This window comes from Arvicanthis niloticus, chromosome 16 (genome assembly GCF_011762505.2).
Source record: "Arvicanthis niloticus isolate mArvNil1 chromosome 16, mArvNil1.pat.X, whole genome shotgun sequence".
Classification (NCBI taxonomy): domain Eukaryota; kingdom Metazoa; phylum Chordata; class Mammalia; order Rodentia; family Muridae; genus Arvicanthis; species Arvicanthis niloticus.
The window spans coordinates 57694167-57710492 of NC_047673.1; the positions used below are offsets into that span (position 1 = coordinate 57694167).

Sequence of the window (16326 nt, forward strand, 5' to 3'; positions counted from 1 at the left end):
AAAACACAACTACCTCCAAGCAAGCAGACTGATTGCTAAGGAGCCATAAGTCACAGAACATATGCCTGGAAAAAAAAATCTCCAAAGAAAATGATCACTTTCTCTGAGCTGCTTCTCTATCGTTTTGGTTTGGTTTTAGCTGATAGACTTCCCAAAGGCAATGAATACAGTGCTCTCTGGTTTCCTCTCATAAGACATCCCATGGATATTTCCACAGCAGTCTAAGCTAGTTAAATATGACTTGCTGTGTGTCCTTAGAAATCCACCACTGTGACAGAGACAGCCGGATGACTTCGTGTGAAAAGCAAGGCCGTTAGCTATATTAAGCCAAGTAAGTTAAACAACGGAGAGCGCAGGGGCATCTAGGCTCACTCTAGTCTGTAGTTATTCATTTGCTTGCTTACTTCTTTCATGGCTTCGTGAACATTTGAGGACGATGTTTGTTTGTAGGAATTGTCACCTTGTCCTCATTCGTTTTATTGTTGCTCAGTTCTCTTGGGGATAGAATTTAAGATTAACTTGGGGAAGCAACAGAAATGTAGGGAATACTTCTGAGTTGAGCCATCCAGACTCTGAAAGACCTGACTTATAAAATAGTGCACTTGTCTCCTGGAGTGTTTGGGCACAGACACTTAGGATGCCAAAGAAACTTCAAGTACCAGGTCTCCAGCTAGACTAGGACCATACACCATTCAATTAGGAGAGCCTCAGACCTTGTCACCATATATCATAGCACTGTCTGTCACTCAATTCATTCCAAGCTAACATTTTTTTTCTACAGTGTCTGGTTTCTGAAGTCAAGTGCATGAGATGAAGACTGAGAAGAATGAGTTGACCTCCCTTGTCCTCTACCTTGGCCACTCAGAGGATGCTAAGAGGATTGCTGGGTTCACACATGATGGCACTTTGCATTACTTAGAAGAGGTGACCAGAGTCCCAGGAAGATATTTGCAAGCTGTCTAACAACAGAGCATCACTCTAGGTGGGGACCCCAATACCTCCACCCATCAGCACGAGGCAGGACAGAGCATTGAATCCAGGTGGGGGACCCCAACACCTCTACCTATCAACATGAGGCATGGGAGAAAAGGGGGAAAGCAAAAACACCTGGGAAAGGAATGAAGCCTCAAGATCTAATTTGCATTTTTTGTTAACTATTAGTCAAAAACTTCAGCACAGATAACAAAACCAAGGCTTACTCTCTTTTCTAAGCCTCCAATAACAATATTAAAATTGCAAGTGCACTACACCTGCTTTAAGCTGAAACTTGTATGACCTTGAGTTTAGTCATGTCAACCCCTTTTGTCCATCCCCCAAACTTGAACAATGTACCTCATAAACCCCTGTACAGTTTCAGCTACAAAAAGACGATTTTTTTAGATAAGGAGAGCAAGTAACCCAGCTCACATATCATTGCTTAACACTTAAACCCCACTTAGTCGTTGAACCTGGTTGTAAAATTCGTTGAGTGAACAATGAGACTTCAAAAGTCACAAAATCTCACAGCTAGTGTTAAGACACTTGAGCACATCCCTCAGTCTCAACACCCACACTGAAATCCAAAGTGCATACTAGCTCCTTGTCTTGTCCTTACTCAGTGAACTCTGCTACACCCCATACTGACTCAGTGAAATTCCTTTCTGTGGCATTGTCAAAATCCTCAGCTAGGCTTAGGAATTATGCCTAGCTTGAGAGGCTACAACAGGAGGATACTTATGAGTTCAAGGCCAACCAAGGCTTAAAGAATGAGACTCTGTGTTGGCAGATAGATAGATAGATAGATAGATAGATAGATAGATAGATAGATAGATAGATAGATAGATAGATTGTGTGTGTGTGTGTGTGTGTGTGTGTGTGTGTGTGTGTGTGTGTGTGTGAAATACAAGTAAATATTCTTACCAGTCCATAAGGCTTGAAAGGGAGGTAACAGGATTGGGCTGTGTCTCCTGCTGACAATGATAAGCAGTAAATATCTGGGTGTGGGCAGGATGAGGGTGCAATAGCTCCCACTGTCCCTTCTGTGGACAGGAGGGGTGAAGTCCAAAAAAAAAAAAAAAAAAAAAAAAAAAGTCCACAGGCCTCATCAAACTGATCATCTTTCAAAGCCTTCCTGCAACAAAATCCTGCTGAGTCACACAAAGTGGCCAGATCGCTAACCTCATCACAACTCTTGATAGCGCAGGGGGCAGAAGTGGGATAGCACTGAGAAATACAAAATCAACACACACACACACAAGTCCTCCTGCTCCCTTTTTCAAAATCTCACTATCATTGCCCTTGAATCCCACCTCACTGAATCAACCAAAGAACTACCATGGCAAGCACAGAAAAAAAATCCGGGGAGTTGGGTCACATGACTACATGCCATCCCAACCTGGCCAAGGGGCTTATGGTGGAATAAATGTAGCTGCTCACAGAGTTTGCACACCTGCATGCATCCAGTCAGTCTGCCGTTAAAGAAACTGCTTACACAGGGTGACAGAAAACATTCTGCTTGGTTAAACCAGTGTGTGCTAAGATCAGAATCACAATATTTAAGCAGGCTTCTGTTCTGAACGGACTTTTAAAAATCATCTCAAAGAGCGAAACAAGTAAAATGTCTAAGGTGACCTCACAGGAAGCAATAAGTAGGCCATGTGTTCAGCTGAGTGCCGTCTGCTCATGCATGCAAAGCCATTGGTGTTTCCTGGTGAACCAAACAGTGAACCAGATCTCAGAGCTAGAGCAAAGTGATCCCCAGTGGTCCCTGAATGTCTTTCTAGAACCAAGCGTGCTTGAAAACTGCCCTGGTGTTTAACTCGCTAGTAATACTGATGCAGTTCTCCTGTGTCTGGTCACTTAGAAATCCTGCAAACCAGACTACAACTAGAACAGGCTGAGCTACTTCCCCAGCCCCATCGTGCCCCAGGCAGGCTGAAGCTAGTTTTCACCAGCACTGCATTCTATGTGCCACCAGGACAGCTGGTAAATGTCCAGGGAAGAGAAACAAGAATAACTTGATGCATTGGGAATGAAGAACTAATTCTAGCAGAAATCCCCCAGAATTAGATAGGTGTCCTCCAGAGGGGAGTGAGGGAAGATCTCCTGTGAGTGTGGTTTAGAGCCCTTAAAAAAAAAAATGGGTGACGGATTAAAGACATGACTCAGCAGTTAAAAACCCTGGCTGTTCTTCCAAAGGACCTGGATTCGATTCCAAGCACACACCAGGTGGCTCACAATCTGTAATTCCAGTTCCCGGTGATCCAGTGCCCTCTTCTGACCTCTGTAGGTATTGCATGTCCATGCCACACAGACATACATTCACTCCTATGCAGAAAATAAAACATAAAGTTCAAAAATAATTTTTTTGAAAAAAAAAATGGGTGAGTTTGTTTTGCTTCAAGCAATTTAATATCTTTTTATTTATTCTATTTTGGTTTTTAGAAACATGCTTTATATAATTCACTAAAATAAAAATGTTTACAGCTTTCCCTTCTAATTTACTTCCTAATGAGGAAACTATGTATACCTTCTTGTCCATCTATATAATTTTATATTAAGGGTCCAACCAGCTAGGGATACATCTCTGTTATAGACTTTGCCTAGCGTGCACAAGGCTTTGGGGTGAATCCCAAGTACTACAAAATGATACATACAGGAAATAAAATAAAATGCTGTTCCAATGAAAAACTGAGTGGTCAGGCTGTGCTCCATCCTGGCATCTTAGGTATAGCATTGGGTTTTTGATCAGCAGGATGAATGGACAATACCTAGAAAACAAGACTGTTTCAGGAAATACCTTATTCACCAGATGTTTTCATGCAGTCGATTCTAAGTTTTCAGAGTTAAAAGAATCAGGTAGTGTAAGTGCACATCACATTCTGAATCTACTGCCTTGATTCAGTTCTCTCCTTTTTCTAAAATTAATGTGCAGAAGCTGGTATGACTTCAGATATATTATTGTAATGCTTAATTGTATTCCTCGAGCTGTCGTTGATGGATATTTACTAACAAGAAAAATCTGCACCCAAAAATGCTATTTTTAATTTCCTGTTATCTCCAGGGGGTGAAGAGTTCTTAACAGGATCCCTGCAACAAAATACATCCATTTAAAATCAATAAATGTCAGCTATGGTAAACTTTATTTATCAGCTGCCATAAAACACATCCCAGGATCAGTGACTGAATTCAGAAACCATCTCGAAGACAAGAATACACAAACAAACTCTGACTCGCTAGTAATTGACCTTTCACTTGATATTAAGTTTTCTCCAATGACTGAGAATTTAAATAAAAATCAGCTGTGCCTTTGTGAGGCATCTTCTCAGTACCAGAAAGAACTTATCCCACACAGCAGCTCAACGTTTGTGTGGGTACATGTGAATGGAGGTGTGTGCATTCAAGCATGCATGTATGCATATGAGGGCATTGGGCATGTGTGTGAGTATGTATTGTGTGAGTGTGTGTGCAAGTGTGTGTGCATGTGTGTGGGTATATGTGGTGTGTTAAAAGGACAAGCAGGTGAAATAGTATTAAGGTTCATAACTTTATAACAAACCTGGAATGAAAGATCAAAAGACACACAAACTATTTTCTTGGCAAATGTGATCGAGTGGCAGGATAATCTAGTGACTCTATAAATGATGTCACAGGTTTCGATGGCCAGTCAGCTTTGCCTGTGGAGCAGTCCTCAGGCTAATGAGGTATGCTCTCTCAGATGGCAAGATCATCCTCTGATCTTCACACAAACATGTATACACACATATGAAACAATTCCTCAATGTATCTTATAACTTCAATATGTTGGTTATTGTCAGTTTGTCCTTTTTAAAAGTAAAAACAAGTAGCCATAACAAATACATCTGAAAAATAGGCAGATAAAAGCGTAATGCTTATACTTTGAAATGGTTATATTATAAAGGCACCCATTCTTCTATTTTGGAGATCAGGTCGACTGTGTTGAAAGGCAAAGGGTTTTTAAGGATCAATAGCTAATTGGATAAAGAATAGAAATTTGGGATAAACAACTGAATATTCATCAATCCACCTAACTCAGAGTTTTGCATGTGAAATGCTTTGATAGCGAATATGAGTGTCTGTATATTCCAAGCCTAGAATTTCACCAAGCACCTTGGCCATTTGGCACATGCTCCTTGTGGTGTGCTTCTATTCCATGATCACATCTACAGCCCGCCCCCCCCCACATGTCACCCATCGTCAATGTGAAATTCTATTTAAACGTAAGAGTTTCCATTATTTCCCACTTTGAAACCCTGTACTTTCCATTAGAAAGAATGAATCAATTCTTTCTCTAGGATAACTACCAAATCAAACCCCATTGTCTCAGACTTCAGTTTGGAGGCAGCAGCTGGGTGACACGTGAAGTTGGATGCCAATACGGGTTATCGCTAACCTCCTCCCACAGTCCCTAAGACAGAATTTTAATCAAAGGGTAACAATGGTGCTGCACAATGCACTGTGTGTGCTGCACAGCCTACATCCTTCTGCTGACAGAGAAGCATCCTGTGCTAAATTATGCATGTTATTTTATGCACCTGGGTGCATGCTGACCTTCAGCAACAATATGAGTTGATGCGAGAATTCTACACCATGCCTCCTTCCCGTGAGCAAAGACTAAGCTTTATTTGTTGTCACTAATGACCATTAGTTTTCAATCTATTTTAATGTACCTGCAAGTAACTGGAGAGGAACCTCAGCTATCACCCTAGATATCCCTTGCATCAGCACAGCAGAGTGCCTGCCCCCAAACTGAAGGGCACATACAGGAGGTCTAGATGTCTCTAAAAATCAATCTACAGTCAATTCCACTGCAGCAACAGGGATCCAGGGATCCAGGGGTCCAGGGCCATCTATCCACCCCCTGCAACTGCTCCTGGGACATCACACTCAAGCTGATGCAAAAACTTCAGAACTATAATTATCTGAACTTCAGTTTCCAATGTCCCTTCCAATTCTGTGTCAACATTCCTGCAGTAAAAGTTTTCTCTATCAAGAAGAGATGAAAAGTAAAAAGTTGTAGGCTCTGCCTTGCATAGGAAAACCACACTTTGGTACCAACTGTTAAACTATATGAAGCTTGATCTAAAGCTATCTCCATAAGGATACATACTATGTTGCCATGGCAACTCCCTAAATACTCTGCAACCTACCTTAAGTGTGATTCTAGCAGCAAATAGCTGACTCTCAGGAAATCATAGCACCTGAGCTTCTGTCATTTATACACAGCCAACAATCAGGAACACCCTGAACTATAGCCACCAAAGCTCTATCTGAATGTCACCTCCTTTCTCTAGCTATGAGCACTGCTGCCCCCACCTTCATTACTTGGTCGAGCTCTCTGAACCTCCACTGATCCCGGATGCTGACTGACTCTGCTCAGATAAACTCTGCTAAATTTAACTTGTCTACACCTTGCTTTTTAACACAGGGGAGAGGTGGAAAATGAGTCTCTACCTATGAGTGGTACTTTTGACTGTATGTCTGAGAGGTCACAAGAACATCTGAGGGAAAAGAAAGCCCAGAACCCCATTGCCAGTAAAATGGCAGGCTAGAGAGCCAAAAGCAATCTGCACAAATTCTTAGTTACTGAACTAAAAAAACATGACATATGCATATGTGTGCATGCATATTCTGTATATTATAAATGCATATCTGAATTATGGTATCATTACAAGAAAAACAGGAAGATCTTCAAAACCCCAAAACAATAGGAAAGCAAGAATCCAAAGAAATAAGAGATATCATTTTTTTTAATTGGGGCACGTGCCAATCTTACAGTCTCAACATCTATTTATTGAGCCAGGAAGATGGACAGGAGACAATATCTTCATCATACACTGGGTCTAAGGTTGTTAGAGGGACCCCATGTAGAGAACCCTCCCCCAAAGATTCAATGTTAAGAACTAGACTAGAAAAATATGTCCTAATGAAGAAAGTTAATTATTGCATAGCTCAACAATGGCTCTAGGTATGAAAGTGAAAATGCCTAACTAGGGTTCCTTCAAACACTGATAGGATGATATTAACCTAGCATGGCTCAAAATACCAAAGATTTTCTTTTGAAGGACTTTTGAAAGTTATAATACACATTTCTTTAGTTATAATAAGGAGTCTGAGGCTGGGTGCTTATAAAGAAAAAGATGAATCTGGTTTGGTAGGATGAAAATTCAAGATGGCATGGCCTTGTGTGCTCTGCCTCTGATAGGTACCATCTTGACTGGGTTACACTATGACAGAGGAACAGAAAGAGAAAGGGCCAGACGTAGAAGAATCCAAGCATATGTATGGAGTAAGCTTGTTTTTAAAACAACCCACTCCTTAAAGAATACACCCATTCATTGAAAACAATATTTATATTTTCTGAAGGCATGCCCAAAATGATCTAATAATCTCCCCATAGGCCCTACCTCTAAACCAATATCACCAATCTAAAGACAGATTTCCCACACTGAGCCTTTGATAAGCATCCTCAGATGACACTTAAACCAAAGAAGAATGGTAGATTCTTCCAAGAAATTGTTTTATTAAGTTATCTCTGAAAAAATTAATTTCAATATAGGCCTCAAAAGCAATTCAGGGCTAGAAAGATGGCTCAGTCAGGAAAGGACTTACTTCAGAAGCAATGTGGACCTGAGTTCAAATGCCGAGAATACACATAAAAGCTGAAGAGGCAGAGACAGAATTCCTAAAATTTCTGGGCAATCAGTGAGCTCTAGGCTCAGTGAGAGAGAAACAACTTAGGAAGACATTTGACCTTGACCTCCAGCCTATGTGCACATGTGTGTGTGCACATACATACATACACACACAAATATATATATATATATATATATATATATATATATATGCGCACACATACACATATATGCACATATACCATATATACAACATAATTACATTTATATACACATAAGCACATACATACACATAAAACTCTCAAAGATAAGATTTGTGTGACCAAACATTCAAATAAAATACCACAAACACTTAAGTGGAAACATTGCAATGAGCAAAAAATGGAAAAATTTCACAAAATCATATTGACAAAAGTTAAAGGTATCAGAATCATAGAAAAAAGAATATAAACATAAACATGTTTAGTCATTTAGAGATACCTGAATGTGACAAAAAATGTCCAAAAATTATGAAATACCTAAAAGAACAAAATCTTGAAGATGTAAAAAAAAGTTCCAACTAGCAATTTCATATGAAAAATACGCAGTCACAGAAAAACCATAAGAGAGTTTATCATTACAAGTATAAAAACATGCCTCTGTGTGTGTATGTGTGTGGTGTGTGTGTGTATGTGTATGTGGTGTATATGTGTGCATGAGCGTGTGGTGTGTGTGTGAGAGTGTGTATGTGTGTAGTGTATATAAGTGTTTTATGTGTGTATACTGTCTGTGTGAGTGTGTATGTACATACTGTGTGTGACTGTGTTGTGTGTGTGGTGTGTGATTGTGTGTATGAGTGTGTACAGTATGTGTATGTGCTGTATGTGTGTAATATATGTGCATATGCATGTGATATGTGTATGTGTGATTGTGTGTATATCTGTATATAGTGTGTGGTGCATGTACATTTGGTGTGAGTGTGTATATGTATGTGTGCTGTGGGTGTGCATGTGTGTGTGTGTATGTGTGCGTGCACGTGCACATATGATATGAACAACAAAAAGAAGTCTGATACTTAGAAGCAATTCAAAGCCAACTAAATATGTAGTACAGAAATTAGGTTAAGTAAATAAACAATAATAATAAAATAAAATGCAACATAACAAAAACTTATTGAACTAATTTCATTTGTATAATTTTCTTTCTCCACTTTTAATGAGTATTTTCCACTTCATGCTCAGAAGAGGACGACATTGGAATGCGAACATTTTCCCCTACCCCCACAAGCAAACATTTTTTAAGGCAAAATAGTATTTGAGATTTATAAAAATAGTTCAATGAAAATTGGCTAAAGAGCATGCAACAGCAATTTTTCATTTTTCTTGATTAAAATAATTATAGTGCAAAGTACTTTGATTTATTTAAACATGAAGAAGACTTGAGGTGTCCATACCAGGATTCAGAAACTAGAGCCCACTTGCTTTTATAAATATTAGAATGCAGCTAGGTTCAATCATTACATATTATCTGTGATTGGCCACAGTGTCTAATGTATTCAACACATAGCCCTTTACAGAAAAGGTTAGTGCCAGATTGTCTCACTAGGAATCCTTACATTGAGTTACCACATTGTGACTTTTCCTCCAATGCCAATGTACATACAGAACTTCCTGCATGGTTTACTGGATGTGCTTAGAGCAGAATGAAAATCACTAGAGGCTCAAAAACAAAGATTTTTTAAAAAAAAGGAATTATCGAAAATGTAGACCTACTTTATCAAAGTCTGTTACCTGGAAACGCTCATATGTGATATGTCCACAGTTAGTTAGAAACCTAAGAGATAGTCTAGTTGCCATGCTGTATAGTCCTTTGTGGTGCTATGACTGAAATACTCAAGAACGACTTTGAAAAAGAAGGAAGTGTTTGGTTTGGCTCACTGTTTCAGAAGGCTCAGTCTATGGTTTCTCAGTCCCATAAGCTTAGCAAAAGCTTTGGCCATGTGAGCAAGCGGAAGAGAAGAATCTTAACTTCATGTCAGGAAGCAGAAAGAGATGAGGGAGGGAAGACTGGGGAACCATATAACCTTCCCAAGTCATGCTCCTAGTATCATGTCACTAGCCTGAGACCAAGTGTTCAAAACAGGAGCCTATGCAGGTGTTTCATGCTCAAATCGTAATATTGGATATAGTTTTAAAATGGATTGTTAAATAGGAAATAGAACTGAGGAAATTATTCTAGGTTTTTTGTGCTTATGCCTTTCCCTTGATCCTTGCTCTCTTCTATTCTCAGGAATCTCTCTCTCTCTTTCTCTCCCTCCCTCTCTCCCTCCCTCCCTCCCTCCTTCCCTCTCTTCCTCCCTCAACAGGATCTCACTATGAACCTCTAGCTGTCCTAGAACTCACTCTGATCAAGCTGACCTCTAACTCACAGTGATCCCCCTGCCTCAGCTAGGATTAGAGGTGTGCACCACCACATACAACTTTCCCTTTCTTAATGAACTGTTTCTATTTCTATTTAAAAAAAAAAAAAAAAAAAAAAAGATTCACCGGGCATTAAAGGCAGTGGTGGCGCACGCCTTTAATCCCAGCACTTGGGAGGCAGAGGCAGGCAGATTTCTGAGTTTGAGGCCAGCCTGATCTACAGAGCTAGTTCTAGGACAGCCAGGGCTACAGACAAACCCTGTCTTAAAAAACAAACAAAGGTGGTGGGGGGGAATAACACAACTCAAGACACTCATTCTCCATAAAACATTAGGTCAGTTTGAGAATGACAGAAATAGTGAGGATGTCAACTTTCCAGAGTTCCTATCAGCCGGGCGGTGGTGGCGCACACCTTTAATCCCAGCACTTGGGAGTCAGAGGCAAGTGGATTTCTGAGTTCCAGGCCAGCCTGGTCTACAGAGTGAGTTCCAGGACAGCCAGGGCTACACAGAGAAACCCTGTCTCGAAAAACAAAACAACAACAACAGAAAATAAACACACAAAAAAACCAAAACAAAAACAAAAACTGGAAGACTACTAAAAAGAAAAGATTCTGAAAACATTCCATAGGGGTAGAAATGTAGAAATAGACTAAGGAATAAAGAGAAAGAACTCTATAGTGTTTCTTGCTGGAGTTCAGGAAGAGAGACAATACTATTAGAGAAGGTATCTCCAAAGAAATAATAGCTGAGAATTCTACAGTGTTAATGAGAAGCAATTTACTTACTGAATTGTACGAAAAGCAACAAAATCCCAAACAAGATCCACACAAGAAAGTCTCCCTTACCATCAAAAGCATTCAAAAGAAGGAAGAGGTGATTGGGGGGAAAAGACATTGAAAGTATCAAGAGAAAAGAGTAAAATGGCTTATAACTGACTCCTGAAACACCAGTGAACCCCCAGTGTCTGAAGCTTGAGAATTAGTAACTCCACCCACACCCACACCCCCACCCCCGGCTAGAACTCTGTCCCTAGTAAAGCCATCTTTCAGAAATAAGCATAGAATGCCATCATTGGACAAATAAAAGCAAGGGAGTGTATTGGTTATGTATCTCACCACTCTCACCCTTATGGAAGTAAATTAAAGGAGGATGTTGGGGAAGGGGGTTGCATAGTTCCAGCGAATACAATCCATCATGGAGGGGAGGCATAGAGAAGTTGCTGGCCCCAGGGAGGTAGGAGTTTCTTACTGCCCTTTCTCATGTACTGGTAGGTAAAAGTACTGATAGAATGGGGTCAGAAGCAGAGGCCATAAAGCTCACCACCAATAAATAACTCACTTTCTACCAACCAGGCCACGTACCATAAAACAGCTGGTATCCAAAATCACAAGCCTGTGAGGGACAGGTCACATTCAAACTCATAGAACATTTCCTGCTAACAGACTCTCAACATAAGAGCCTCTAGCAATGTATCAGAAGTGTATACATCCCAGAATATCTAAATTGCAAGAACAGTGAGTGAAAACACACACACACACACACACACACACACACACATACACACACACAAACACACACATGCTTTCGGCAAATGCACATGAATGCTCACTATAAAATACAATAACCTAATGTGTTAATTTTGTAAAATGATAAACAACCAGGATCATGTTTTTGTTTTAAATATTCCATATTGTGTTTTTTTAGGAAGAGGCACCAAGATTTGGTGAAATGTGCTGGCTAACACTTGTGATCCCGGCACTTGGGTAGTAGAGACAGTGGGACTACTCTTAGTTTTAGCCTCGCCTTGTCTATATAGCAAGTCCCAAGTGAGATCAGGCCAAGTCAAAAAAAAAAAAAAAAAAAAAAAAAAAAAAAAAAAGATCTTGTAAAAGAAGAGAAAAGGAGATGGGTCGGGAGGGGTGATTAGTTAGTTATTGACTTGTTAACTTAAATACTTGTAGAAAAGATTCCATGAGATAAACTAAAGAGGGAGAGAGTAAATCATTTAACTTCCAGAAGTGGTGTGATAAAAGCAGGGAGTGGGGGAAGGGCGTAAACGGGACCACCTGGAGAAGAGAAATTGAATCTGATTAAACCCCTCAACATAAGTAAATCCCCCCTTATGAATCCTGCTATCAGCAGACATTTCTTGAGATAATTAACAAAAATATAAACCTGGTCTGGTTATTATCGGGCAAGTTTTAAAGGGTGGTTATTAAAATTTAGCTGTTGAAATTGCACAGTAGCTACATGTAGAGTTAGTTATTAAGTTAAAAATACCTTCACTGTTGGCAGCGGGTGTTCCTCTTGATAAGCAAAGAATGGTTTCAAAGGCAGAAACGGTCTCCAGCCACTGGGAGGTAATAGAAAGTCCCCAAGGTTGCGGTGTCACAAAATGCAGCAAGAGGAGAGTTGAGTGTGTAGACTGACCTTCAAGGAAGACCAAGACAGGAGGAGCTTCTGCCTCAGCTCCTCACCCTTCCAGGTTTATACAGGCAGACTGTGGTGTCTTCCCTTTCCGCCTACTTCCTTCTCTGGTCCATAGCTGCTGCACAGTTCCTGCAAGTGTGGAGCAAGAGCTCCTGATAGGTGTCATAAAAATGGAATGACAGAGGTCACAGAGAGCCTCTGGTGCCTTAGACAAGAATCACAATGATCAGCTGGACTCACAACTATTCAGGCTTAAGGTCACATTTCCTTCTCAATCTTGGAGCTAAATGTGACCAGGTGACTAAACTCTAGTGAATGGGGTGTGAGCAAAAATGTTGGGTTTGATATCCTGAAGGCATCCTTGAAAGGAGGAGCATACCTTCCTCTGTTCTTCCTTCCTATCTCGTCTGGGACTTCAGCAGCCTCCTCTGAGACACACATAGGCCATGGGTGGAGTGAAGTTTGTTCCTGGAACCTGTTTGAAAGACTCTCCATGAATTACTCCGTTACTTCTATATAAGAGAGGAATAAACTGCTATTTTATTAGGCTGCTATGTTGATATGAAGGCGAACTTAATCGTCAGTACTGCAAAAGCCTTCACGTTCTCTAGACCACGGCATATTTAAACCAAGACTGTCTTTCTCATGTGTGCTTTTGTAGGTTTTTTTGGCGAATCCCTCACTGGTCTCTCTGACCCGCATTCCTGGGATGGGGTGGTCCACTCAGGTATTCTCTTCACACCATCCACCCTCCCTTTTCCTGAATTTTGTTTCTCTGCCCTCTGTCCATGGAGCCCTGGAGCAGAGGTGACAGCTCCAGGCTTGCTCTATCACCATACAAGGCCAGGTCTGGTTCACAGGAAGCAGAGAAAGAGGGAGGGAGGGAGGGAGGGAGGGAGGGAGGGAGGGAGGGAGGGAGGGAGGGAGGGAGGGAGGGAGGGAGGATAGATCACATACAGGAGCCACGCCAATGCACTTTGCCAGCCATCCCTTCATTCTACCACCAGAACATCTCTGGCCCCTGGCCTGAGGGACACAAAGTCCACGAAGCCCCCCTGCAACATTCTCTAAAGGTCCAGAGAGACTTCCTCAGACAGCTTCCTCAGGAAGACAGAACGGCAGAGCCTCAGATCCCAGGCGGAAGCTACACAAATCCTGGTACAAAGCCCTGGTACAAAGCTACATTGATGCCTTTTATGCCCTCAGAATATGGAGGATTTTCACGGAATGTGAAGCCGAGGTTTGCTATTTCCTTTGAAAAGTGTCCATTTTTGTTTCTTTTGCAGTTTATTTTAGTAACTTCCCACTAGCCTATTAAGGTGTTAGTCAAACTTCCCATGTCAGCAGCCTATCTCAAAAACAATAAATTCCTCTAAGGTGTACATCTGTGGTAGAGCACTGAAGAAAATCCAGCAAGCAGTTAACAGTATTGAGAAATCCATCCCCTATAGCATTGACATAGCTCCTTGTGCATAGCAAACTAAACATAAAGACTTGCTATTTCTCCTGCTTTGCAGATGAAGGAGTGGGGTGATAGGTGGCAAGACACAGTGGCAATCTAATACTTATTTTCATAGTTAGTGAATGGCAGCTGGTCGAACCCAGATACATTACACCTCAGAGCTCACGTGATAATTCATCATACTATAAAAACTGACAGCTGTTTGTTAAAGTAGGTTGGCCCATGAATTTTCTGGGTCCTCTTCAGTCTCAGGTTAGATATGCAGAACTAGTAAGTCTGCTTGCAGGCTACAAAAAGCAAGCAAGACACTGAGATTTTTGACATGGAAGCCCAGTTCTCCAGCTGAGCCCTGCCTCTGCCCAGCTGCAGCCAGCACTCCCTGGGATCCCTGCCTGACAGCTGTTGCTACTCAGTTAACTGGGTACAGAACACCAAGATTCTCCAAGGACACACTGGGATTTTAAATCATTGAGTTCCGGTTCCCAGCAATCTGCCAATTAGCAAATAGGAAATGCAAATTCTTCTATAAGCACAGATAATTCAGATGACATGGACCCTGTCTTCAGCTGGCCATGGGCAGCAATCTGCCCTCAAAAACCTTCCAAGCTCCCCAGGTTACTAATACACCATGCATAAAGGGCCTGGGGAGTGGGAAATGGTCCTCCCGTCATTCTCTGCCAAGGATCTCCCTGTTGAAAGTGCAGTTGTGCAGGTCTGTTTCTACCTCTAGCATCCATGAGGACCTCAGCGTGCCATGCTTGCTTCCTCTGAGCTTCCATGTCTCACTAATGAAGCAGAAAATTTGGAGGAGGTGGTCCATTCTCTGAGCTTCCTGTCCCTATTTTAAGTTAGAGCCAAATCTCATTTTTTATCTGACCACATTTAAAAATCAACTGGAACTAACTTTTCACTTTATGAAGACATGCACGCCGATTCCCATATTCATAAGTGGAACACAATGCTGCTGCTTGTTTGTAATTGTGACAGGATACAGGCACTTTTGAAAACCCCAGCATGCACTGCAAAGACCACTGAGAGGAAAAACCTATTAGCCTGATAACCAGACATTACAGGAAACCCGTGGCTTAAAAGCTTTTCTCTCAGAGAGTAACAAGCCATAAACTGGGCCTAATCTATTTCAGATCCATCAGCCTCATATTACATGTGTATGCAAGCACCTGTACATATGCATAGGTCCACAGAAGAATGCAGATATTTTTTTATCTGAGTTTTAAATAAGACATAAGAGCCAAGTGTGTTGGCACAAGTCTACAATCCCAGCACTCAAGAGAAAAAGCAAGATCAGGAGTTCAATATCGCAGCAATTTCAAGACCAGCCTAAACTACACAAGACCCTGTAGGTCAATTAATTAATATTAATTTTAATTAATTACCTAATTAATTAATTAATTAAGTGACTTTGAGCTGGCCCAGTAGATGAAGTGCTTGCCATAAAAGCAAGAGGACTGAAGTTAGGATCAGGAAAAAAACACATAAAACCCAGGATATGGCAGCTTCCTGTAGTCTCAGCTAAAGGCAGGCAGAAACAGGAAATTCGTAGAGTAAGCTGGCTAGCCAAACTAGCCAAAAAGGTGAGTTCCAGGTTCCGCAAGAGACTATAATATAAGTTATAAAGTGAAAAACAACTGAGAAAGACACTTGACAGCAACCTTGGGTCTCCACGAGTGTACACATGCCTACGCACGTGCAAATACACATGTACATGTGCATACACCCAACATGCACATACATGCATACAAAAATGTTAATAACAAGTATTAAAATAGAAAAGTAAGTAAATAGTAAAAAAAAAGAAAAGAAAGAAAAGAAAAGAAAAAAGGCTGGGGATATAGTTCAGCATCACAGTGCTTGTATAGGATGTGTGAACTCTAGGTTCAATGTTCAGGTTCTTGAGGGCTGATGTGTGTGTGTGTGTGAGAGAGAGAGAGAGAGAGAGAGAGAGAGAGAGAGAGAGAGAGAGAGAGACAGAGACAGAGAGAGACAGAGAGAGAGACAGACAAACAGACAGAGAGAGACGACAGAGAGAGACAGAAATTGAGATCAGTACTCTGGTGTTCTCATTAGGGGGTGAATAAAAGGTCCACAATCCAGCAGACTGAGGTATGTGTCACAGGTAATGACTGAGCTATTATTCTGAATGATAATTCCAGGCTTGCATGGAACACTTTGCCTAATTAGACTTCACACAGGGGGGAAAATGCTTTAATATTTAACAAGTATAATGGTGCAATCAATGTACACAAATCAGGCCTGATAAGGAGTATTGCTTATTAAAGAGAAAGACGGGTGGCCATGGGAAGGTATAATCATTAAATGTAAAATCTCACAGGCTCTGACTGTGAACACCAGCCACATACTTTAAAATTACCTCTTCACCC

The 16326-nt window shown here is 41.0% G+C and overlaps 1 protein-coding gene across 4 annotated transcripts in view; it reads right to left on the reverse strand.

Moving 5' to 3' along the window:
* Window positions 1-16326, reverse strand: part of Csgalnact1 (chondroitin sulfate N-acetylgalactosaminyltransferase 1) — a 331610-nt gene that overhangs the window by 301982 nt on the left and 13302 nt on the right. Inside the window, exon 2 of one of the 4 annotated variants that reach the window (XM_076914248.1) lies at window positions 12316-12594. The exons of the other annotated variants lie outside the window; for them this stretch is intronic. The gene's annotated coding sequence lies outside the window, so the exon portion shown is untranslated. The remainder of the gene's footprint in view (window positions 1-12315; window positions 12595-16326) is intronic. 4 annotated transcript variants of the gene reach the window in all.